Raw genomic sequence first — 26,447 nt, 5'->3', positions numbered from 1 at the left:
CCCCGCCTCCCACACAGACTACCCAGCTGTAGGGCCCTCGAGCCGCCAGATATTTCAACAACTTAGAAGTTGTTTCACGCGGGTCAGTGTCAGGGAGCGAGAGAGCGCGAAAGAGGGCTTTGATGGAGACCTGTGGTATACCGATAGTATATTCCGCTGCATGTTGGGCAAATTACCTAACAGCGCAGTGCTCCCATTTCCTCAGCCTGTGATAACGGTATCCGATGCAGAGTATGGTTGTAAAGAGAAAATGAATTTAACACCTGGAATAGTGCCTGGCACACAGAAGGTACTCCATAAGCATCAACTGTCTTTGTTATTGTTGTTTCCATTTTCATGTCATCATTATACAAAGTTCCCATGGCGGTTCTTTGAACTATCTCCTCTGACCAGGCCAGGTCTCCTAAATAAAGGGTGACCCCCAGCTCTAGCAATAGGAACTGGAGCCCGGTCGTTTCACCTCTGCATTCAGGCAGGAGACCTGCATTCCAGGCCCTGCTCTGCCAGTAGCCATCGTGAACCGCTAACCGTAAACCCTAGGACCCCTGGAAAGTCCAGCATTAAGCGTGCAAGGGGTTTTTACTGAGGGTCTCTTGGCCTAAGCCAGACACTGTTGTAGAGACCGGATACAGCAGGCTAAGCGAAGTTCCTGGTTTCCTGGAACTTGGTTTAGAGAAATGGGCAGGAAATAATGATAGCTTCAGATAATGATGAACGCTGTGAAGACAACTGGGTGATACAAATGAGAGAGAGAGGTTGCAGTCTGGGAAGGTCTCTTAGAGGAGAACTTGGAGCCAAAAGCTAAAGGGACCAGCCATTCAAAGATTTGGGGATGGAGTTTCGGACACAGGAAATGCCTAGAACAAAGGCCCCAAAGGGGAAACAAGTTGCTCTGGGTCCACAAGGAGGAGTGAAGGACTGTGGAGAGAGGTTGGAGAGTTAGCGGATATCCAGCTCATCTGAAGGGCACGTGGGTAGGGTAAGTTTGGATTTTGTTCCAAACACAAAGAGAAGCTTCTTGTTAAAGAGGACAGTGACAATCTAATTTACATTTTAAAAGTGCCCCTCCCCCCCAATCTGTGGTGTGGAGAATGCACTGTAGAATGACAAAGCAGGAAATGGGGAAGCCAATTAGAGGGTTGTATACCTATTGCTAATCACCACAAACTTAATGGCTTAAAACAGCATGAATTTGTTCTTTTGTATGTCTGGAAGTCAGAAATCTAAAATCAATGTGTCTGCAGGTTTTCACTGTGTCTGAAAGCTTCCGAGTAAAAATCTGTTTCATTGTCCTAGAAGAAGCCACTTTCATTCATTTGTTTGTGGCCCCTTCTTTCCATCATTACAACCTCTTCTAGTGCATCTCCTACTACTGTGATTCTACTGCCTCCCTCTTATAGGGACCTTGTGATTACACTGGGGCTAGATGATTTCCCCATCTCGAGATCCTTAATTTTATCATAACTGCAAATTCCTCTCTCTTTTTTTTTTAAAGATTTTATTTATTTCTTTGACAGGGCAAGAGAGCACAAGCAGGGGGGGTGGAAGAGGGGGGAGGGAGGGGGAGAAGCAGGGAGCCAGCCCTAGGGATGATCCTCGGATCTGCTCAGATCATGTGCAGAGCCAAAGGCAGATGCTTTACTGACTGAGCTACCCAGGCGCCCCTGCAAATTCCTTTAAACATGTAAGGCAGCATATTCATAGATTCCCTGTATTGATACATAGACACCTTGGCTGGGTGGGAGGGGCTACCACAGAGGTTACTGCAGAAGTCCAGGTGCTAGCACCTTTGCAATCAGAATAGGGTGTACTTTGATGTAGCATCAAGAGGACTCATGCAAAATTGGATGTGAACATTAAAAGGAAAAAAAAAATCGGGAATGACTCAAAGGTTTTTGATTTGAACCACTGGGTGGATGGTCGTGCCATCTAAGATAGGAAAGACCTGGGAAGTAAAAAGCTTTGGAAGAAGACTAAAAGTTTTGTTTTCGTCATGTAATATCTGAAATGCATGTTACATATTCTTTTAGGATTCCCAGACCCAATTCCAGTGTCAATAGGGCAATGGGAGGTTGCCACATACACAACACCAAGAAATTCTGACACTACCCAAAGATAGTATCAGAATCCACAGGTTACGGCTTTAGTCATGTAAGACTGCCCCCTGACCTCCCACTTCCAGTGCTAATCACTACCCCAAAGGTTCCAACGATCTCCATCTTAGATTGGATTAATTTGCTATAGCAGGTCACAGAACTCGGGTAAACACATTTATCAGTTTATTAAAAGATATGATAAATGTTAATAACAAGATATCCTGTTTACCTTTATGGCTCTGAGGTATTTTCAGTAACTGTGGATGAAGAGCAAATCTGTCTGAGAAATATATTTTGGTCATCTGAATGACCAAATATATATTTCTTTTAAATCATTACATTGTACATGTCCAAATGGGATTATCAAATGAGTGGCTGAATATACAAGTTTGTAATTCAGCAAAGAGGTCAAAGTTATACATAAAAACTGGGGAGTATGGGGTGCCTGGGTGGCTCAGTCATTAAGTGTCTGCCTTCTGCTCTGGTCATGATCCCAGGGTCCTGGGATCAAGCCCCACACCAGGCTCCCTGCTTGACAGGAAGCCTGCTTCTCCTTCTCCCACTCCCTCTGCTTGTGTTTCCTTTCTTGCTGTGTCAAATAATAAATAAAATCTTTAAAAAAAAATAGAAATTAAAAAAAACAAACAAACTGGGGAGTTATCTTCATTTGTCATGAGACTAGAACAGATGGGAAGAGTCTGGTGAATTCCCCCCACCCCCCGCCATAGGCCTGCCAGCACAAAACCACTCTATGATGACAACCACTATGAACAGCCTCAAGAAAGCCCTGGTTTCTGGTATCCCTGGCTCAGAAATCAGTGTCCTAGCTGGAATCTCCAATTTGGCCAACCCTAGGTCTATGCTTGAGCCCAGGTCCTGGGGGCAGATGAGAGAATGACTCTCTGATGCTTTTATTTTACTTGCTTTTCACCAAGACCTATGCAATGGGGGCATAACAAAAAGGTTCAGATACCACAGAACCAAAAGCCGCACAAAATCAACGACCTAGAGCAAGAAGTGGGCAAAGGGTGCACTGGACATTTGAAAAAAAGTGTGAAATCATCAGAGTGAATATATTTGAGATGTGTTGTCAGATTACCAGGAAATATGAGGGCCCCCTTGATCATTTGTGTCATGAATTTAGGTAGAACTAGTTACAGTGTTGTATTGGCCTAAATGATGACCACTGTACTCTGAACTTCTATCATTCATAGAACATTGAGCAATGTTCTGTAGAGCCATGAGGTTGGTGCTGGGGGCACCAGGGTAAAGGAAATGGTCCTGCCCTTAAGGAACACTGGAGACCGCTATTCATCTGGGGCCTTATCAGGATTAGCCTTCAATGTGGACATATCTCACTGCTTCCCGTGGGCTCAGTCACACCTCAGTTCCACTTGAGAGTCAGTAGTCCTGCCAGCCAACCCGCATGACATCTCAAGCCTATCCCATGACAGAACAAACCACTCCAGTAATAGAAATATCCAAGTCTGCCAGTTTTAGTATCACACTTGGCCCAGTACAATTCAACAACCAACAGAGTGTTCTTTGGGCTCTATTTTTCAGTGGGAAGTGATGAAGAGCACCTCTTCTGAAGTCCAGTGGGTCTGGGTTCAGATCCTGCCTCTGCTACCTATTGTGTGACTTCAGGTAACCTCTCAAGGTTCCAAATCTCTTCATCAGCAAAAGGACAATAATAATACTTACTCACAGATGCTGAAAAGATTTTATAAAATACTAAATTTAAGACCCTTAGGCTTCTTTTGTTTCATATGGTAAATATGGATGAAAAAATGCAATTCTTTAGTTTCTCTAGCCACATTTTAAGGATTTGATAGCCACATGTGGCTTGGATAGTGAAGATACAGAACATTTCTATTATCATAGATTCTATTGGAGAGCACTACAGAATATGTCAATAGCACTGATGCTGGCATCAGTGAATGCGTGAATGCTCAAGGGGTGCTTGGGAGGCTCAGTTGGTTAGGCATCTGCCTTCTGCTCAGGTCATGGTCCCAGGGTCCTGGGATCCATCCCCACATCTGGCTCCCTGCTCAGTGGGGAGTTTGCTTATCCCTCTCCCTCTGTGCAGTTCCCCTGCTTGTGCACTCCCCCTAATTATAAATAAATAAATAAATAAATGAATAAATAAATATTTTTAAAAGAATGAATGCTTAATAACAGTAATAAACAACAGTGTTATTATATAGACCAGCCACCTTCTGTCATTTGGACACCACCTTGATTTCTGCCATTATCCTAATATCACTTGTATTATTAGCTGAATTTTTTCTTTAAATTGACTCATTTTATACTTAAACAGATTTATATAATATCATCTTCATAAGTGGAAAACCAATATCATTAAATAATAAAAAGAATCACAATATAAGTACTATAAAAACAGTAAATTAAAAATTTTTAGATTAAAACATTTAAAACAATGAATGAAAGCAATAATTGCTTTTATACTGCAATAAAAGTGAATTGCTTTATAAAAATATTTATCTGAAAAGAAATTCCTCGATGAGAAAAAAAATGGAAATGTTTATGGTCAATCAGAAATGAAGTTAACCCAGTGAACAATAAAATTAAGAGACTATGTCAATAAGACATGGTTAAATTTCAGTGTTTTCAAACACCCAAAATCCTACCTTGCTGTTAAGTTATTGGCTTTTGGCCCTCGAAACAGAGGAATATGTGAGGCAGGGAGCTGTGTCACTGTCTCCGTGTCATGTGGCCAGACGCCTTCCTACTCCTTCTCCCTTAACCCCAGGAGAACTGGGAATTAAATATGGCTCCTGAATCCTGTCCCACATCCTGGGGCCTTCAGCAAAGGCCCAAGCAGCACCGAGAGCAACATGGAGCCTCTTAGCATAGAACATCCGCATCTACACGACCAGCCTTAGCTGCTATGGAAACCTGGGGGAGAAAAATCCCGAGTTCCTTGGCAGCATCAGGGGCCCAAGGGCCTGAAGGAATATCTGTTCTGCTTGTGCCACCAGAGATCTTCTCTCCCACATGCTCTGGTCACACGTGTCCTTTCCTCAGACAGACTATAACTTTATTTATTGGGTTTTATTTAGGGCTAGGGTTTGAAGTAGGTAGGGCCAAGGGTCTTATTTAGGTTAAGGTTGATTAATTTACAGCTGCAGCTACTTAATGCAATTAAGCTTTGTGGCACCTGGAGTATAGATTGAGGGTGATAAACACAGATGCCGTGTTCTGGCTGCCTGGGTTTGAATCCCAGCTCTATCTCTTTTGTCTAAGTGACTAGAGGCAAATTACATGGCCCCTGTTAAAAGGTGATTTAAAAAAAAAGAAGTGGAGTCATGACTCTCATACACATATTCAAGATCGCTTTACCTTATTATTATTTTTATTTAAAAATTTGAGAGAAAGAGAGAGAAAGCAGGAGTTGGAGGAAGGGCAGAGAAAAGGAGAAGCAGAGTCCCTGCAGAACTGGGAACCCGATGTGAAGCTTTATCCCGGGATCCTAGGATCCTGATCCAACCTGAAGGCAGATGCTTAACCAATTGAGCCACGCAGGCGCCCCTACTTTATTATTATTTTTAGAGAGAGAGAGCTTGTGTGTATAAGCAGCCAGGGATTGGGGGTGTGCGGAAAGGGAGAGAATCTCAAGCAGACTCCCTGCTGAGTGCAGAAACTGGCTCAGGGCTCCATCTCACAACCTGGAGATCAGGACCTGAGTGGAAATCAAGAATTGGATGGGGGCACCTGGGTGGCTCAGCTGGTTCGGCATCTGCCTTCGGCTTGGGTTGTGATTTCGGGGTCCTGGGATGGAGTCCCACATTGGGCTCCCTTGCTCAGCAGGGAGCTGGCTTCTCCATCTCCCTCTGCCCCTCCCCCTTCCTGTGCTTGCGCGCTCTCTCTCTCTCTCTCTCTCTCTCTCTCTCGTCAAATAAATAAATAGATAAAATCTTAAAAAAAAAATAGAGTTGGATGTCCAATTGACTGAGCTATCCAGGCACCCTTATTTACCCTATTTTTAATGAGGGAACTGGGTAGATATTACAAGGCATTCAAAGGAGAATCCGAAAAGTAGGAATACTTATAGAACAGAAATACTGAAATAAATTTGTAATGGAAAAAAATTGAATTTTCCACAAAAGAGGACAGTTGAGCAGAATTAATTTGCATATCTATAGGCAAGAATTTATATTTCTATTTATTTATTTATTTATTTTGCTTATTCCACATTTACTTAAATTCTTCTGTGCCTCAATTTCCTCTCCAGTAAATAGGGATGTAATTCAAGTGCCCACCTCATTGGGCCACGAGGAGGAGTAAATGAGCTAAGGCATGCATTATTATACCCCAGTCACTTAGATGGGAACTGACTCTTCCTCCTTTCTATTTGTCAAGGTGGATTCATTCCACCAACGCAGATCATAACACAGCACTTGTGGGTCAGTGCTCACCTTGCCAGATGTTGTGTTAATTTGCCTGTTTCCTGTTACACTCTGAGGAAGCCCCCATGTTCTGCACTGCCTCACTGTAAACCCACTGCGCTTGCCTGAAGGTCAGCCCAGGTTAAGGGAAGGAGAGAGGGAGTCACAACAATGCGGCAGGGAATGGTGTTGGGCGGGTTTGAGTTCGGGGTGACAGGAATGGGGTCCTAAGGCCTAGAGACCCCCTGAATCTGTTGGACATATTTAGCTCTGGAAGAAACTCCCTAGAGATGGCCATAGGGGTAGCTGGGGGGAGATGAGGGTGTATCCTGAGAGTCTGTGTGCCCAGTGTCAGCAAATATCCTCCCAGTAGCCTTGGCAATCATATTCCCTAGACTGAATCCAACCAGACACCTGGAGCTACCATTTCTTTATTCCTTCTACCAGTCAGCCAATCACTAGGTACCTTCTTGAGAGACTGGGTTCCAGGGACTTCTGCCTCTGCCTGTGCCACTCCAGTGCCACACCAGTGAAAGCATGAGAGCACTGGACTGGAAGCCAGGACATCTGGGTCGGCCGCTGGCCCCTTACCTTGTGTGGGACCTTGAGCAAGTTACTCATCTTCAGTTTCCTCTGCATAGTACCTACCCCAAAGTGTTGTTTCTGGTTTCAGTGGGATAATCCATATAAAGGACTGACTCAGGAAGCACCCAAAATATGCATTTAAAAATTTTTTTTACCATTAGTTAAGGACTTAGACTAGATTGTGATGGTCACTTCCACTTCCAAAATTGTGAGAGCTACTGCTTCTCACCTGAGGGCCCGAGGGAAGTTTCCAGAGCTCATGACTGTCAGCTGTTAGCGCAGGACTTCCTCTTACTCCCCATGAGATAGGAGAAGTAAGCAATGCCACCATGCCCTCCTCTCTCCAGGCGGGCATCTCAGGGGCTCGAGAGCCCCACTGGGCCCTGCATGCAGCGGCAATCTGGGGCCAGCAGGGGACGCCCTGACCTTGTCAGACAAGCGCAGCCACGGCCATCCTGGCTTTCCCAGTCCTTGTCCCATCACCTCAGACCATAAGAACACCCAAGACTGTCATTATTTTTCAAAATCACTTCTGCTGAGGCTAGAAGTTTCTGTGTAATGGATAGAAACTTCCATTAACCATTGAGCAAGGACTAAATCAGCACCCATTCATGCCAGGTGCTATTCTAGGTACTGGGGTCACTGGAAGCAGACTGAGTTCTGTATTAGGGGAGGGATTATTTTTCTCAGATAATAGCTCACTTCTATTTATTGAGAATTTATTAAGTGCCAGGTTCATTTCCAGCTGCTTTAAATATATTCTCTCTTGAGCCCTGATAATAATCCTGTGACGTGAGTGTTGTTTTATGCTCATTTTTCTGTCTGAGGTGAAATGACATGCCTTGGTCACACACTAGTAAGGGGTGGAATGGAGATTTGAACCTGGGCCAGCTGCCTTCAGAGAAGGCAGGAGAAGAGTAGGCAAATGAGCGCAGCCTGAAGGCAGCTGAGTGCAGATAAGGTTTTTCAGATATCCAAAGAGGTGCTAGAAGAGTACAGGAGACGGTGAGAGGGAAGGAAGTTGGGAAAGGAGCCAATCCTGGCAGAATTTAAAAAAAAGAAAGAAAGAAAGAAAGAAAAAGAAACACAAACCTGAGTCTTCACGCTCTGTCTCACCATCTCCTCCTTTCTTGCTGGAGAAAGGTAACGTAGGAGAAACCCTGTCCCAACCTCACCCCACCCCACCACCATATGCTTTGGCAAAATCCTACCATCTGGTCCTCCATCCTTAGATTCTAGGCCCAACACAACATTTTCTAGGTCCAACACAACATTTCCTTTCTGAAGGAAAGCCCCATCTTTGAACCTTATGGGCCTCCATTTCCTCAACTGTAAAATGGGAATACTGTCCTCACACTGCTATGGAGGGGTTAAAAGTGATAATGTATTTAAAAGCACTTATGTATATTAAAGTGAGAAAGCATGGTAGGAAGGCTGGGTTTCGTCATTATCTCCCCCCTCCTACTCAAGCAGCGTCCTAAGTACAAATAGTCCTCTAAAACACCCTTTGCTCTACCCCCACCAAACCCCTAGTCTCTCACTGACCTCAGCTAGCCAAGCAGAGGCAACCCATCTGGAGGCTTAATCATGCTAACAGGTTCATGACAAACGGTCACATACATCACACTCCATTTTTTTAAGAAACTTAGGCAACAGTAAACAAAGAAAAGACTCTAATGGTAGGATTTCAGGTGCTGGGATTTTGGAGACATACAAAGGAACTCCCAATACCCCCACAGACTACATCCCTGGTCCGTGTGCCTGGAAGGTCTGCTGTGTACAGAAACAAGTGGTGGGACTCATGAAACAGTGACCTTTAACAGGTTCTCCCCTTCTCTTTGATAATTTCCTTCCTTGCTAAAACTCAGGAAGGAGAGGGCCAACACATCCCATACTACACAAGGGGAAACCAATACCAAGAAAAGCAGGCATGGTTATTGCTCAGTCAATCCCAGCCGGGCTCCCTCCTCCCACTACCTTCGTGGGTTTAGTGTGTGGGAGGAGGAGCCCTTGTATTCACAATGATTAGGGGTCCCAACATTTTTAATTTCCTGCCTTGGAAGTCAAGGACAGATAATTACATAGCAAGAGTTTCTGCACAAATTACCCAGGTGTCCTAACTCCCCAAAGTAACAGATGCTGTTCATCTCTTGGCCTCTGCCATCATTCATCCTTGATTGTCCAGGGAAGCCCCCTCCACTGCTCTGAGAGACCACCAGATGCAGATTTATATAAGGAAACCTAGACATACACAATGAACAGACTCCCTGTCCGATCCGAGCCAAGTCCTGCTAATAACATCAATGAATCACTGACTTTAGTGAGTCACAGTATCAAACTGCAAGAGGTTCCAAGACATTTCTAGTCCAACCCACTGCTGTCCATTTATTCACAAGTAAGAAAACTGACTGAGGCCCAGAGAAGGAAAGTGGCTTGCCCATGATCACAAAGCTTGGTAATGGCAGAGTAGAGCCCCAGTAGAGCCCACTGTGCACTGCCCTTTATACCCCTCTGATACCCCCGGGGCTGGAACAGAGGGCAGAAGGGAAAGCATGGGTCCCTCTGATCAGCCAAGGGCAGCTCAGGTGGTCTCCTGGAAGGTGGGCTCAGTGTTAGCCTAGGCCCTCCCTTGGGAAGGGAAGAGTCTGGGGCCCATCCTCACACCCCCGGCGCCAGGCCTCGGATTAGAGGCCATAGTAGGCGGCTTCCTGTTTGGCCCTCATCCAAGGCCATTTCACAATGGGGGGAAGAGCGCTGAGCTGAGAGTCCCGGGTGACTGCTCACTCCACCCCTACCTCAGCCCCTCTTAGACCCCCTGGGGAGAATAATCCAGGCCCTTGTGAGATTTGGGGTGAAGGAAGACCAAGGCTGGAGAGCCCCCATTGATAGTGTTCTGGGAGTGGGGTCCTGGGGTTGGACAATGGGGGCCACCTGGCAGGTGCCCACCCCTTTTTCTTCTTCCACACACCCACAAGCAGTCACAGTGGGGAAATTCTTCATAGGGCAGGAGGTGCTCTGTTTAGGCCAGCCCTATAACACATTCCTTATTAGTTACAGGGGAACCTGGAAGCAAGCTGGGAGAGGGAAAAGGCCTTGGTCAGCTTCCTGTAATGAAGGGTCATGACTAACAGGCAGAAAATTCTGGGGAGGGGAGCCCAAGCCATCCTTCTTCTCCCAACATACCCTAGTCTGGGGTGACTGTGATTCAGGTGGGAATCAAGTCAGAGACATTGAGACCTTCAGTGGGGATTTATTGTGCCCTGAGGGTAGGGTTGGTTGGCTCTGAGCTCAGCTCTCTAAGGGATCCTGTTTAAAGAACGAGGCAGCGGTTAGGGACCCAAATTCTGTCTTTAAGTCTTAAAGAAGAGACAGAACAAACCCAGGTAAAATGTCAAACCACAGAACAAGGTAGTGTGAGGTTGGGGCCCACATTCTCATGCTGGACGGTCCAATGTGGCTGTTGGGAAGGCAGGGACAGTCACCATGGACAAGGCAGAGGGGGCCCAAGGATGGGGAGGATGGTTCTGCAGAGAAGGCAGGAAAGGTCTCTGCGACAGGAAGAGGACGTGAGGCAGGAATGCACGTGTACGTTCGTTCAAGAGACAGGACCCTGTCGACACAGGAATGGGACTGGAGATGTCTGGCCACGAGCTTCTTCCTTCCTCTGTGTTCTCACTTCTTGAACTCGGTCTTTCTCTGTGTCCGTGGGATGCAGCTGGCCCACCGAGGCAGGTGACCACGTGGAGCGCTAGGCCAGGGTGTGGGGGTGCCCAGGAGCTCAGCCCCTGAGTCAGGGAGCCCTCTGACAACAGGAAGCAGCTGCAGCAGGCCCCAGGGCTGTGCTAGTGTCTGTCACTCTCCTTCCACCCCGGCTGCAGAACAAACTGTTCTTTGAGAAGCTCTGGGGACAGAGGGCCCACACCTGCTCCCCAGGTCGGTTTGGACAAACCCCCATCAGCTCAGGCTGGGCGCCCAGCAGAGCCATGACACGGCTCAGCAGCCCCCCTCCACCCTCACCCCTGCCTCCTCCTCTTTCTCTGGAGCCCCGCTGCAGTTCACTGAGGCAACAAAACCCAAAACAAGGGTTCTGGGGGGGAAACGGGACTGATTCTTAATAAGAACCTCATCCTGGGCTTGCGAGGGACATCTCTAAAATTAGGACCTAAGAAACCTCAACACCATTAGGTCCCCAACTCTGAATGGAATGTCTGCAGAAAGAACACCGGCTAAATAAAAGTTCTAATCTTAATCCTGCCGCTTTATGGCTCTGTGACCATGGACACGTCGCTGCCCCTGGCTGGACTTCAGTTTCCTCCCTGTAACATGGGGCGTTGCCATTGGTGAGCTCTGGGGTCCATCCAGGTTTAGAGAGTGAGAATCGAGGCTCTGAGGCAGCTGTGTGCTTGCTGTAGTGACTGTGTGGGGCTTGTGGGGGGTCGGGGGGACGCCAGGATGTGAGGCTGATTGAGGCCTACCGAAAATGGAATGGGATTCAATTTAGGACTTGAGATGGGATGCTTTTGGGTTCCCCAGATCCCCATGATAAAGAGACATGGGTCACTGGACTAAGAATACCTCAAGAAGAACTCATTTTATAGAGGATTCCCCCCTGCTTGGTGAAGGGCTCGGCTCTTTCGGGGATAATCTGAGTTCATTCCTCAGTGACAGCTCCTCACCCTGAAGTCGGAGTGAGCTGGGAGAAGAGGCACACTTGAAAATAGACGGTGGGATGTGGGGATATCAGGAAGGAAAGATCCCAGACTTCCCAGTGCTCTTCCCCACATAAGCTACTCCTTAAAATTCATTCAACTGGGGATCAATCCTTTCAGGACACAGTGATAGCTAAATCTTGCCACAAACATTTAAATCCTTATGATGGTATAACAGGTAAAAGCCTCCCTTTCTCGGAACCTGGGTAGGCTGGGAGAGGCTTTACAAGGCTGTGGGGACTGGAAGAGGGAGAGAAAGTGGAGATCCAAATATCACTGAAGTCACGCTTTTTCTGAAGCCTCTAGGCCTGCTGGCTCAGACCAGTTCTGTGTGGCGGCCGTGTGGCAAGAGGCCTTGGACTTCTTAAATGCATCTGGCTTACTTTCTGACCTTCCACACTGACCTCCCAGGCCCCAGCAGCCCCTGAGGGAGCCCAGTTTAGCTCTCACAGACCTGCTACCTGTTCCTCTTCCAGGGGTGGTGGGGAAAGGCAGGTAACACTGCTCTCTGGCCTCCCACCAGATTACCTGTGTGGCTTAGGTGACAGAGACTGTGTCTGAGGCTGTTGAAAAGGAACCACAAGCTCTTGGAGGCAGCTTCAGCCCAGGGTGGAGTGTGTAGAGTAGAAGGGAGGGGGCAAGGGTGTGTGAGAGGGGAACACGCCAGGCTCTATTGGCCTTAATCTACAAGGCCTCATGCTGCCAAGACCAATGCTGGCAACAAGCAAAGGGAGAGAGGAGGAAAGCCAAACCCAGATGATGTGTGTGTGGTGCTTCTCAGCCGCAGCCCGGAGCAATGTAGACACGAGCTTGGCATGCTCCCACCTGTGTGTGTGTGTGCGCATGTACGTGTGTGCACATACGTGTGTGCATCCATATACATGCACATAGGCACATACACACACACCCCAAGAGGGGGTGTGTTTGTTGACCTGGGTGTGCACTGGCAATCACAAAAGACAAGATGCCAAAACTCTATATTTACCATCAAGGCCAACGATGCTGAGAGCGCCAGAGCCAGAACCTTCTACCGCCTAGCCCTGGCCCATCCCGAGACACTGCTGCTCACAGAAACAGAGGAAGGAGAGAGGTGGAGAAGCCTGCAGTAGAGACCTTCATCTTCCAGGACTGCTTGGCCAGGCTAGCCGCCATCCTCACTCCAGGCCAGCCCACTCCCATCTGGCCAAGGAGCATTTACTGGGCCACTCCTTGACCTGAGGCACTCATCAAGCCCCACAGCAAAATATTGGCTGTCTAAGGGGAAGGGAAGACCTCTGCCTGCAAGGGTGGACTTCAGGGCAAGCACCGCTGGTACCACGTTGTGAAGGAACTGGGCTCTGAAGGAAAGAAAGGGTTTGGAAAAACAAAGGCTCCCTGAGTAGCCCATGAGGGAAGTGAGAGCAACATGTCAGGCCGGAGGAGGGGTTAGGAGTGCATGTGATTTAGGGGAAGGTTATAAGGAGGCCCCTTTGGTTGTACTGACACAACTCTGACACCAACTGAGTGTCCCGCAATTCCATTCAGGGTTCATTGTGACACTTAGGGGGGTTGGTGTCAGATCCCATAAATTAAAGAGCAGAGTCCCCAAGACTGATTTTACCTCAGATGCCAGACACAAATGGGTCTTCAGGCTCCCCACCTTTTTTTAAGACTTGGCTACAAATTCAGGATTCCCACTACCCCACTTCATGTTTGGTAATTTGCTAGAATGACTCACAGAACTCACTAGAAGTGCTATACTTATAATTAGAGCTTTATTACAAAATACAGTTTGGGAACAGCCAAAGGAAAGAGACCTTTAGGGAAAGGGTGGGAGTGGGGAGGGCAGGGCGCCCTGTCCTCTCCCTGTATAATCAGGTATGGGCCCCTCCCAGCACCTCAATGTGCTCACCAACCAGGAAGCTCTCTGGGTTTCAGCGTCCAGAGTTTTTGGATGGGGTTTCGTTTCATAGACACACTTAATTAAATCATTGACCACAGGAGGGAACTCCAAGTCCAGTCCCATCCTCTCCCCTGAGGGAGGTCGGGGAGTGGGGTAGGCGTGAAATCTCCCGCCCTCCAATCACACCCTCCTCCTTGTCCTTCCCGCTATGTTCCGGCAGGGCCAGCCCCTCCCTTCAAACTATCTGAGAGCCCATCATGAATCATCTTATTAGCACAAACAGGTAAGGTGAAAAAGGCTCATTATGAATAACAAAAGACATTCCTATTACTCAGAATATAACAAGGGTTTTTGAAGCTCTGTGCCAGGAAAGGGGGAAAAGACCACTTTTTTTTTTTACTTATACCACAGTTATAAAGGACTGTTCCTATAGGGCAAATAAATTGGAGCTGAGGATGGGAAGGTAGGAAGGGGCAAATTTATGTCAGAAAATGATGGGTAAGAGAATTAGGAATCGCCTCCTCCCTCCTAAGGAAGTGGAGGCAGAAGAAAAGCAGGAGAGACAACTCCCTGATTTTAGTATCTTGATAGAATCTTTCATCTTGTTTAATTAATATGGTTAACTTAACCTGAGGTGTTTCATGAAGAAGGAAGAGGCATCCCCTAGCCTCTGAATCTGCACTAACACTTCTATGCCTGAGGTCTGCCTTCCCTCAATTTAGCCTATTGTCGTTCTACCCAGCTCAAATGCCACCTCCTTCTAGAAGTCTTCCCTGATTACCCCAATAGGAAGTTAGCCTGCTTTGAATTCCAAACTCCCTTTGGCTCAGTCAGTCCCCTATTGCCCTGTATTGTGACTCAATTCTTATCTCCCCAGTTTGATCCCAAGCCCTTTGTGCTTACTTTACCTCTTTCTGCTTCAACCCACCCTGTGAGTTCTGTATAACATTTATGAGCTGTCTACAGACTTTCGTCACTGACCCCTCTTTTGTCCCTGAAGACTTGGTGCCTTCCCTTGAGAGTCTCTCTGAATAGAGTGTGAGTGTCTATCTCTCTGAATAGAGTATGACCATTGATCTCTCCGAATACAGTGAGGGGAGTGAGGGGAGAAGGAAGAAGCACCAGAACCACGGCCACAATAAGGGGGAAAGGAGTGTGGTGTGAATCTAAAAACAACTGATTAGTCATGGTAATAAATTTGATATGGTTTAGGAAAATAAGGTCTTTTCCTCCAAGTTTAAAAGCTAGCAGCACTAAGCCAGAATGGAAGAGAGAGACACGCTAATTGATAGTGTTGAAGTGCCACAGCTGTAGAACAAGAATTATTTCTCTCACATATTTACTGAAAATGTGTCAGTAAGACACATTCCACCTGAATGTCCACCAGACCGTAAGCTCCTCCAGGGCAAGGACAGGCCTACATTCCAAGTCTCAGCACAACCTTCATTCCAAGCCTTGACACAATCTTCAAGTAGTGGGTGCTCAGACTTGTGTGCCGAACTAATTCACTTCCTCCTGGAAAAGGTCACCTTTCTCACATTTAGGGAAGATTACGAGAGTAGTTGGATGAGTTATACCAGGAAGAAAGAGGGGGGCTTCCAAAATAGGTAAGGCTGGCCTTTTGCACAGGATCCTACACCCCCTGGGCCTCTTGCCAGAAGACAGCTCTTGCTGGGCACCAGCAAGATGAGAAGTCAGACTAACCTGGGCAAGCAGGCAGACAGATGGACAGCATTAAGCCCCACACGAACCTCTGGGGACAGGCAGAGCTGTAAGGAGCCATTCTGGGAACCATGTGAAAGCTTTCCCCTTGAATGGCTTCCAGCCCCTGCAACAACCCCAGAGCAGTGTCCAAACCATGGTTTACTCTACTCTAATGGTTACCACTGGGAGCCCTGGGCTGTGCAGTAGTAGCCCCACTCAGCCACCAGCCCCTCCTATGAGGCCAGGCCTGAAGTTCCCTGAGGCAGCCCTAGGAGGCATCCTCAGTGGGCAGACCAAGGGACCGGGAACAGCAACAGCGGGGTGTGGTGTGTTCTGCGCTCTGAGGATGAGGCTCCCCTTCACCTCTCCCCAGGCAAGGGAGTCCCACAACAGTAACGAAAGGGACATGGTACCCAAGGTTTCTTGGTGGCCTCCGAAGCTGGGCCGGAATCAGTGATGTGGCCTTGGCCTCCGTCTGCCAGCTTCAGGAACTCTCAGGCAGGGGCTTTTCCTCTCACATCTCTGGATCACAAGTTCTTTGACTTTTGTGTGGTTGTGTACCCAGCCCATGCTCCAGAGCATGGTAGCCAGCGTCTTCAGGAAGCCGCAGTTAGGGAATGGAAGGAATGGAGAAGGCCTGCTCCCAAGAAATAGTTAATCCTCTCCCCTTCCCCCAGGCCCCTTGCACCTGCAGGCTGCGGTGTGTGGTTTCCCACAGCTGCAGCTGGCTCTGCAGCAGCCCCCTCCCTTGCAGGGAACCTGAGAGGCCCCTGGCCTGAGGCGCCTGGGAGGGGCTCCTCACCCTGGGTCAGGCTTCTGGGCTGGCGTGGGAGGGTCTTGCAGCCCTCTGACCTGGACAGGCCACAGGGAGTGCTCCGGTTGAGTGACCAAAGCCTGGAGGGGTCTGCTGGGCTTTCTGCTAAAGCCGAAAGCAGGGACTCGGTTTGGGAGGTGGCCAAGACCCTCTCCACGGGGCCTTTCAGCCTCTCCCTTGCTCCAGTTCCACTGACTTCTGGAAGAAGCTGATGGCCTCTTGAGTGTGGGCCAGACATTCTCCCTGGGGGAGGGGAGGAGCCGAGCTCTTGAAGGAGAGGGTGAGTGGAGTATGAGAGGTGAGAGGGAAGGAAGAGGAGGAAGTGAGATTTGGCAGAGCCAGGCCTCTGCTGGTCAAGACAGCCTTGAACCCACCGCTCAAGGACCCTGGCTGTCTCTGTTCTCTGTCTAACCTAGGAAAGGGCAGGCTGCCACGGAGCCCAGGCTGATACCTGGTTGGCCTCTGGGCCGGCAGATGTGCTCAAGGGATACCTCTGAACACTACTCAAGAGACAAGAAAGCCAAAAGCATAGGATCTTTCATGCTAGGACATTTCCCCAGGACTGGTAAGGAGGATCCTGAGACTCAGCCCATAGCTAATAGCCTCCTCAACTGTCAGTGCCCCACCCACAGCCTCTGGGCATGCGTCCAAACCCCAGGGGGACATCTGGCTGATGCCATATGGAGCACTCCACCCCAGGTAACAGCTGAGAGTTGTTCACTTGGATCCAGAGCCAAGGCTTAGGAGCTGGAAGAATGGGAAGGTAGGAATCTGATAGGCCCCAGCGGTGACAGGGCCCAGGGTTCTGGCTTATCTCACATCCAGCTTCGGGCAAATTGCTTCAAGTCAACACTTTCCCTGTGACACCCTGTGGCCTCTGGTTCAGGCCTTCAGTGGCCTCCAGTCTGCAGAAAAAGCCCAGCTCCCCCTCAGAGACAACTCCCCCACCCAGGATGGAAAGAGGGAGGGCGATTTGGCAAAGGAAGCTTGAAAGGAAACAGAGCTACCCATCTGCAGAAACCCCTGAGTCAGATGTGGGGAGGAGGGGGAGAGAGGGCTCAACAGAAGCCCGGATCTGGTCCTCAGTCCCCTGCCTCAGGAAGATACCTGCTGCAAGGTGGCAGCCGGGCACGGAGGAGGGGAGGGTGTGTGCTGGGCAGATACCAGGCAAGCTTTGCTCTTGGCTCCCTCATAACCTGACACTCCTGAGGGGGTATAACTGGTGCCAACCACCTATGCCAGTGCCAGGAGGCCTCTGTGTGTTCCAGACTTGTGCTTGGCCGATTCGCTACCCCGCCACGTGGGAGTTCTGGCTGAGAGTCAGATGCCCACTATGGTTTGCCCTCAGGCATATGGAGGCAAAGCCCTGTGAGACAACTCTGAGCTGAAAAGAGGGAGCTAGAATGAGAAGGCCCAGGATGAGGTGATCCTGACTATACAGGTCATTTTAATTAATTAATTAACTAATTAATTAATTAATTAATGTTTTCAGGGCTGTTATTACATGATATTGGGCATTTATTCATTATAGTTGTCCAGAGCACAGGTGTCAAGAACATTCCAGAAAATCTTAGGGTGGGAGAGCTATGGCACACATCTGGAGTGCTACCTTCTGGCTTCCAATTTAAATAGCATGGCTTTGAGGGCACTTGGGTAACTCAGTCGGTTGAGCAGCTGCCTTCCCCCCAGGTCATGGTCCCAGGGTCCTGGGATTGAGCCCCGCATCAGGATCCCTGCTCAGCGGGGAGTTTGCTTCTCCTTCTGCCCTTTCCCACCCCACCACTTATGCTCTCTCTCTCTCAAATAAAGAAATAAAACCTAAAAATAAATGTATAAACAGCATGGTTTTTCACCTTGTTCAGATTCATTCATTTGCCAAGAACAAAATGCTCCACTATTGATTGACTTAGGGATCTTTCTATTCACCCCTTTACTTTTCATTTCCTTCAACAAGTATTTAGTGAGTACCTACTGTGTGCCAACTGGTGGGCGGCTGCTGGGAACGCATTGATGAATCCACAAGGCTGGTTCCTGGTGAGCTTGTCTCACACCCAGCATCCTAGGAGGCTACTATTGGTACCAAAACATGACTACTAAACACTTCCAATTTCTTTTTTCTTTTCCTTCCTTTCTTTCTTTTTCTTTTTAAGATTTTACTTATTTGTCAGAGAGAGAGAGCAAGAGAGAGCACAAGCAGGGAAAGTGGCAGGCAGAGGAAGAAGCAGACTCTCCACTGAGCAAGTAGCAATGCGGGACTCGATCCCAGGACCCTGAGATCATGACCTGAGCTGAAGGCAGATGCTTAACCTACTGAGCCACCCAGGATCCCAAGCACTTGTAGTTTCTTGAAAAAAGATCTTAAAGTCCTTAGAAAATGAGAACTTTATAGTCCCCTTGAATAGGACTGTGATTCTTTTGATATATTCTTATATATTTACTTTGTTTTAAAATATGTAATACAGTCACATGGTTCCAATATGATATAAAACTCTCAGTCATTTGAGCATCAATCTCTTGATCTTAGCTCAGGTCTTGAACTCAGGGTCATGAGTGCAAGCCCGGCACTGGGTTCCATGCTTGGTGTGGAGTCTACTTAAAAACAAACAGAAGCAGGTGCGCCTGGGTGGCTCAGTGGGTTAAAGCCTTGCCTTCAACTCAGGTCATGATCCCAGGGTCCTGGGATTGAGCCCCGCATCGGGCTCTCTGCTCAGCGGGGAACCTGCTTCCTCCTCTCTCTCTCTCTGCCTGCCTCTGCCTATTTGCGATCTCTGTCAAATAAATAAATAAATAAATCTTAAAAAAAAAAAAAAGTGTGTGCCCATCAGGAGCACATTTGTTAAAAACAAACAGAAGCAAAAAATAATAGTAATTATAAAAATGATAATGAAAAGCTAGTGGAGGGCTGCTTTAATCAGGAGAGTAACACTATCAGTCAGTCTCCTGTGGGAGAATAAACTGTAAGGGAGCAAGGCAGAGATGGGAGAGAGCTGGGAGGCCACTGCAGTGGGCCAGACAGAGGGCGTGACTTGGCCTGGGCTGGTTGCTTTGTGACAGAAGTTAATGAGCCATTCAGACTGGGATATATTTTGGTGCTATGATTTGTGATAAATTGGATGTGCGAGGTCAGGGAGAGAATCCAGGCCATTGATCTACAGTGGAGGAGACTGGAAGAAAAGGTGGGTTGGGGGACAGACCGGGAATCAGAGCTCTCTTTTGGACAAGCTAGGCCTCTGAGACGTCTACTAGGCAGGGGCAATGTCAGGGTCAGAGTCACCAGTATGGAGATCACCAGATCTCCAGCAGCCCTGTGAAGAGGGTTCCATCATTATTCCTGTCTGTACCGGGCACGTCCCAGGTACAACTTCAGATGCCCCCCTTCTCACTTCTGGTTCCAGCCACTGCTGTGGTTACCAGTTTTGTGTAGGCCTTGACCAGTGTCGTGCAAATGCAGCCTTACCCATGTCCCTCTATGCCTCTTACCTCCTGAAACCATGGCATGAGGGACGTCCATGAAACACACTTGGCATTGACACATGAACCACCAAGAAGTATAGGGTAGTTTGCGTCCACGGGGTAACTTGGCAGGAGCCAATGGATAAGTGCCCCTCCTTCTTCCCATAGGATCTGAACCATTTCATAAAGCTTCTCGGAGGTCCTGTAGGATTGAGCAACAGTCACCTATAGACGGCTAACTTGTTCCAACACCTTTGATCAGCAGCCGTCCATTGCTATTTCACTCCTCCTCCCTGGGTCAGTTCCCCCCAGAAAACTACTCACACTTAAGCCTTTGTCTCAGACTCTGCTCTGGGGACAGCCTATGTGAGGTACCATCTTACCGAGGCACAGGGGATTACTTACCGACTACGTCACATGGCAAATTGGGGCAGCACAGGGATTCACACCCAGGCAGCAGCTCCAGACCTAGAGCTGCTGTTCCGTTCGCTACTCTGCTCCCCATTGCCTCTGAAAGATTCCAACATCTCGATGGCATTTAAAAACACAGACCTAGATGGCATCTAACGAGGGAGAGACTGTAAATAGGAAAGAAGTCCCCGTTCCATGCTAACAGAGATATCAAGGAGAGGAGGAACCCGTGAAGGAGCCCGAGAAAGAGGGGCCATCAAGGCAGGAGGAAGGCAGACCCATGTGGCATGTTGGACGCCAGGGTTTCAAGGAGGAGCCATTTCTCTGTGGTTCCAATGGGGGTGACCAGCTGAATAAGACAACAGGACACTGACCTTTGGATGTGCTGACCAGGAGGCCACTGAGGACTTGGACAAGTGCAGTTTCAATGGCATGGCAGAGACAGAAGTTTAGCTGGGGTGGGCTAAGCGGGAATGGGGGTAAGGACATTGGGAGGAAGGAAACGGGGCAGGAGCTAAAGCAAGTCAAAAGAGAGTTTCCTAAAGTGTGAGAGATGACAGCATGTGTCTATGCTGATGAGAAAGATCTGATAGAGAGGAGCAGCCCTGTAGCAGAGGTGGGAGAAGGATGATTTGGGGGCGAAGTCATTGACTAATGAAGGCATCGGAATCTAGTGCATGAGTGGAGTGGCTGGCCCAGACTCAGAGGGGAGGCCATCCATGGTAAGAAAGGAAGGCAGGGACGAGGGTTCAGAAACAGTGACGGTGAGAAGACAGGCACTTTTCCTAAGGTTGAATCTATTTCCTCAGCAAAATAAAAAGCGAGGTGGTGGGTGCCTGGGTGGCTCAGTGGGTTAAAGCCTCTGCCTTTGGGTCAGGACATGATCCCAGGGTCCAGGGTCCTCAGCAGGGAGCCTGCTACCTCCAGATCTCTGCCTGCCTCTCTGTCTACTTGTGATCTCTGCCTGTCAAATAAATAAATAAATAAATAATCTTTAAAAAAAAAAAAAAGTGAGGTGGTTAGCCAACAGTGGGGAACAGGGAGGAGGTATTGAGGGTTGGCGAAGAGAGAAGAAGATGTGAAACACTCATCTGGAAAGTGGGGCAGTGAATTTAGTAGAGAAACACAATAGGATCTCTGGGCAAGCTGAGTGCCCACTTGAGGTTTGTGGTCAGAAATGTAAAGTGTGGCTAGTCAGTACGGCTGAGAAGTTTCCCTGGCGATATTCGGGTACTTGGTGCAGGTGCAGTGTAGGTAGGGCTTTGGGGTTAAGCAAGGTGGAGGTGTGTCAGGAGAGTCCAATGGAAGGGAAGGAGAGGGGAGGGCTGGTGCAAAGGGTCGGTACTGTCACAGGCCATAGAATCCAAGCTGGAGAGGAAGGTTCATGAGGAGGTGAAGGAGGTAAAGGACAGACTGTGAAAGAAGGTGAGTTCAATGGAATGGAGGTCCCAAAGGGGGCCAAGAATAGAGTAAATGAACTAAAACCCAAGAGGTGGTAGTCAGAGAGTGGGAATTCAGCAGTGCCCAGTTCTAGGCTATAGCCACAGGACTGGGTGGCAGAAGAGGGAAAGAGTCTGACGGGGAGAGGTGGTCAAAGACCATGCACAGGTGTGCCTGGGTGGCTCAGTGGGTTAAGCCTTTGCCTTTGGCTAGGTCATGATGTCAGTGTCCTGGGATTGAGTCCCGCATTGGGCTCTCTGCTCAGTGGGAAGCTTGCTTCCCTTTCTCTCTTTCTCTGCTTGCCTACTTGTGATCTGTCTGTCAAATAAATAAAATCTTAAAAAAAAAAAAAAAAAAGACCATGCACAGGAGGTATAGGTGTTTGGGTGGGTCATCCATGTCAATGACCTCCTTTTCCACCATCTCTAAGAAAGCTCCTTCATCCCCTGCCACTGTGCCTTTATCTGCTTCTTTCCCTTTTGTAGCTTCTCTGCCTCTCATGTATTAAGCACTGCTTATTTATTTGTGAATTGTCCTTGCTCCTGTGGGAATGTAGGGACCTCGAGGGCTGGGACATTGTCGCTCTGGTTTACTCCTATGCCCTCAACTCTAAGAACTGTATCTGCTGCAATGAACAGGTACTCAACAACATTTTTTGAATGAAAAAATAAAGTTTAACATCTTGAAGGGAAGGAAGGAGCAGAAGTGGAGAGGAAGATCATGAACCTGGCACTAGAATATTCTGTGAATGAGTGGGAATGGTCTAGATTATGGTAAATGTCTATAACTAGAAGGGATGGTGGCTGGTTTGGTCTAACAGTATGGCCTTCAAAGGGGTTGGAATTTTTAAAGTAGGAGGAAGAAGGAGAAAAATCTTAGAAATTTCCATCAGGAACAACTCTCCACCTCTGGGCACACTGGTGTGAGGAAGGTAGGGGAAGACGTAGACACCACAGGGGAGTGGCTGCAAGGAAATTGTCTTTTGGGGACCAGGGAGGTTTCTGTTAGAGCAAGAAGGTGTAAGAATTTTCAGAGCAAAGGTGAATATAGGGGGAGATTTTGCTGATAATCAACTATGAGTTCCAGGAAGCAAAGTGAAAGGATTTGGGGCATGGAGTCAGCTTAGGGAATTAACGAGTCATACGGGCATGAGAGTCTGGAGGATGAGAATCTCCAAGATTTTCAAGCTTCTGGTGGTGATGGGGGTCATAAGAAGTGCAAGTGATGATGTGATGATCCCGATGATCCTTCAAGGGAAGGTGGGTAAACAGGTCTCATCTTAGCCTCCTCCTCTAGGCCAGGCCCTGCAGTGGCAATAAAGCAGCCATGTTGGGAAGGGGGGAAGGCTTGCCAGACACCATCTATTCTGAATGGGTGGTGAGTGGGCACTGAGTACTGCAAGGAAAGCTAAGTGGGCACTCGACAGACAGTAATTGTCCCAACCTTTCTTCCAAGCAGTTATATAACATGGGCAAAATGGATGTCATTTTCCTTATCTACGAAATGGAAAGGAGAGGGGGTCCCTACTACCTGTGAAAAATCTTGGTCTTTTCTTCTCTTCCTGACGTCCAGTCTCAGCCTCCCCACCACTCAGTCAAGGCTTAATTCTTCTCAGGCCCTCACTTTATATTCATCACACTCCTGCTGTCAGGGTAGCTGGGACCCAGAGTCAAGGTCTACCACCACACCCCCACCTCAACCCCGACCCCAAGTGCTCCTTTGCACTGTCCTATGCTGCTCTAATCCCAAGCAACCAAGGGGGTTAGGCATGCCCTCCCTTGGGCATTGAAGTGAGCCTCAAGCATGAGTAAGGAGAGGAAACTCCCCACAGGCAGTGAGGAAGACTCTAGCAGGGACAAAGCCACAGACTGACATGGAGAGCCTCCTCAGGACCTCTAAGAGGGAACAAAACCAGCAACCATGGCTCAGGAATGAGCAGTTCACAATCTAGCAGGTCTAAGAGCCTGGGGCGGGGCCCAGGGAACCAGCCAGCACAAGGTCTTGACCAGGGGCTTGATTTGAAGCCAGACTAGAATGTGGGGGAGCTGGATTCTCATTCAGGTCTCCCAACAGCCAGTAGGTGATCCTACCTGATCCACTGGGCAGGGATAGTAATAACAACCTTGCTTACCTCACCTGTTGGAAATAAGAGATCATAAATGCCAACACTCACTGGACTCTCAGCACATGTCAGACACTAAGTAATCCTTGCAACAACCCTCTAAATTCAGCTCTCCTATGGTGCCCCTACTACAGAGGTGCAGAACATCTAGGTAACTTGCCTAAAGTCCCATGTCCAATAAATGACAGAGCCAGAATCTCAACTTCTAAACCACACCTTAGAGACTTCTTGTCATTTAGGTCCCTCAACAACATGTGAAGTAGGTACTAGTGTCCATTTTACAAATAAAGAAAAAAGGGCTCGTATAGGGTTGAGTTATTTGCCCATGGATCACTGGGCTGACTGGTGGCAGAATCAGAATCTGAACCCAGGCCCAACTCCAAAACTGATTCTCTTCTCACTGGGCCATCGCATCTCCAACGCCCACGCCAGGACAAGTCTTCGGGCTGCCCCGCATGAGGCCCCTGCTGTGAAAACAGGAGAAGAAATGACCGTCTAACTCTGGGCAGGTTCTGCAGGTTGGTGGGAGGGCGGGGTGCTGCTGGCCAGAGGTTTGCAGGAAGTATTTTGCTGAGATACATCTCTATGACTCCAGAACTCTGACGGCAGGTTTCTACCCCTCCTGGCACTCACCCAGAAGAGGGGATTTTCTGATGCGTGGAAGAGTGAGACCAGCCCATGTCTCTGTCTTCTGGAAGAGCTAGGCTGGGTGGGAGGCTGTTTATGTTCCAGCTTCTTTAGAGACTCCCTAGAGACTTCACGGGAGGCTTAGCCTCACCCTTTCTCAAGTTGGATAATTGAGGCACGGAAAGATAGATTCCTTTAATAAGTCTTTTTCTTGGTGTCTTTGATGTGTGACACAAGGTGGGAAAGTGGGTCAAGGCAGGTCAGGCACAGGTAGGAGAAGTCACAGATTAGGGGAGGAGTATGTGCTCAATAAATGTTAATTAGGCCCCACAAAGGGCTCAAGGAAGACTTTGGGGAGCATGGAGGTGGTGTTCTACCCAGGCCATGAAGGGTATTTAGTTGGTGCGGAGATGGGAGAGAGACTGAGAAAACAGCATGAGAAGCTGCCTGATACATTGGCAGGTGAGGAGATTAGACCATAACTTGGAGTTCCCAAGTCTTTTACCTCTGGGGACCTGGTAACACGCGGTAATCTGCACTTCCTTCTAGAGAAACTAGACTTCTCTTAGGCCCAGGACTGCACTCTGCACCACAAGTCTTATCCCTGGCATGGGCTGCACCAGCCCAGAGGGAACACCTTTCACAAATCGCTACCAAGGCACCAAAGAGGCTGACAAGGTCCTGACCTGCTAAGCTGACTCATCCTAGCCATGGCAGTGACCACACTCAGGGTTTTAGGGCTGTCTGCAATTCTGGAACATTCTCTAGCTACACTGGCCAGCAGAGTAGCACTAGCTGGCTGTGGCTATCAAGAACTTGACATTCAACTAGTGAGACTGGTGTTTGAATGTGACATTTTATTTGATTTCAATTCATTTTAACAGCCACATGTGGTGAGTAGTTACTGTTTGTGGCAGTGTGGGTGCCCATTCCTGCTGGGTCATGGATGGTCGGCTCCCTAAGAGACTGACAGTGCCTGGGTTTTGCTTATAGGCTTCTCCCCAGCACCTGCACAGGGCCTCGGACATGACTGGCACTCTATTAATTAAAAGTTGCCAGATAAACCAGTGAGTGAATTCCATTCCCCTCACTATGCCATAATCTCTTTAAGAGCAGAGACTCTTTTCTGTGTGTGGGAAAAACGACATAACATAAAATTTTCCATCTTTACCATTTTTAACTGTATAGTTCAGTTGCATTAACTATATTCGAACTATTGTGTAACAAGAGATTGTATCATTTTGTATTCTCAGAACCTGCACAGTGCCTGGCACAGAATCTTCATAAATATGGGCTGGAGGATGATGGAATGTCATGCTTTGGAGAGGGCCAGAAGGAAGGTTCCAGTACCACCTCCTGCCCTTCCCCCACACGTTTCCTGGGGTTTTGAGAGGAACCCTGAGCCAAAGCTCTTAGGGCATCCAGTTCCAAAGAAGTTTCAGGAGGCAATCCATGGGGCTAGGGAATAAAATAAACTGTATTTTATTTTATTGATATATTTTTGTTTGCAAAATCTCAACGTTCAAACCACACAATAAATGGGTTGACAGCGGTACATGTACATGATTTATAATTATACAAATATATGGGAGGGATACCTCTTTTTTTTTTTTAAGATTTTATTTATTTATTTGACAGAGAGAGACACAGCAAGAGAGGGAACACAAGCAGAGGGAGAGGGAGAAGCAGGCTTCCCACCAATCAGGGAGCCTGATGTGGAGCTCAATCCCAAGACCCTGGGATCATGACCTGAGCTGAAGGCAGATATTTAACGACTAAGCCACCCAGGCACCCCGTGAGGGACACCTCTTAAAATTTTGCCAGTTTGGGGGCGTCTGGGTGGCTCAGTGGGTTAAGCCTCTGCCTTCGGCTTGGGTCATGATCTCAGGGTCCTGGGATCGAGCCCCACATCGGGCTCTCTGCTTGGAGGGGAGCCTGCTTCCCCCTCTCTCTGCCTGTCTCTCTGCAGGGAAGGGAAGTTAGCTCTGCTAAGGGCAGTCTGAGGGCAGGAAGAACTGGAGTAGTGACCACAGGCACCTGCGTATTTAAATCATTTTGGTTTTTGAGCTCACTCCTAGCAGAGAAATCAAAATATAAGTTCTGGTCCTAAAGTAAACTTTCAGTCTTATTCATAAAATTGGGGTATCATACCCCAGGAGTTGTGACTCGAGATAGTTGGAAGAGACCATTTTCTG

At 48.2% G+C, this 26,447-nt stretch overlaps 1 long non-coding RNA gene across 1 annotated transcript; it reads left to right on the top strand.

Annotated features, from left to right (window-relative positions):
• Positions 1 to 14: 14 nt before the first annotated feature.
• On the top strand, positions 15 to 25,741 carry LOC309867164. The gene is made up of 2 exons (XR_014313010.1): positions 15 to 289; positions 25,506 to 25,741. It is a non-coding gene; the product is annotated as an uncharacterized lncRNA (long non-coding RNA).
• Positions 25,742 to 26,447: the final 706 nt, after the last annotated feature.

This window comes from Mustela nivalis (assembly GCF_964662115.1).
Source record: "Mustela nivalis genome assembly, chromosome: 6".
Lineage (NCBI taxonomy): Eukaryota > Metazoa > Chordata > Mammalia > Carnivora > Mustelidae > Mustela > Mustela nivalis.
This window is presented reverse-complemented; position numbering and strand designations above follow the sequence as displayed.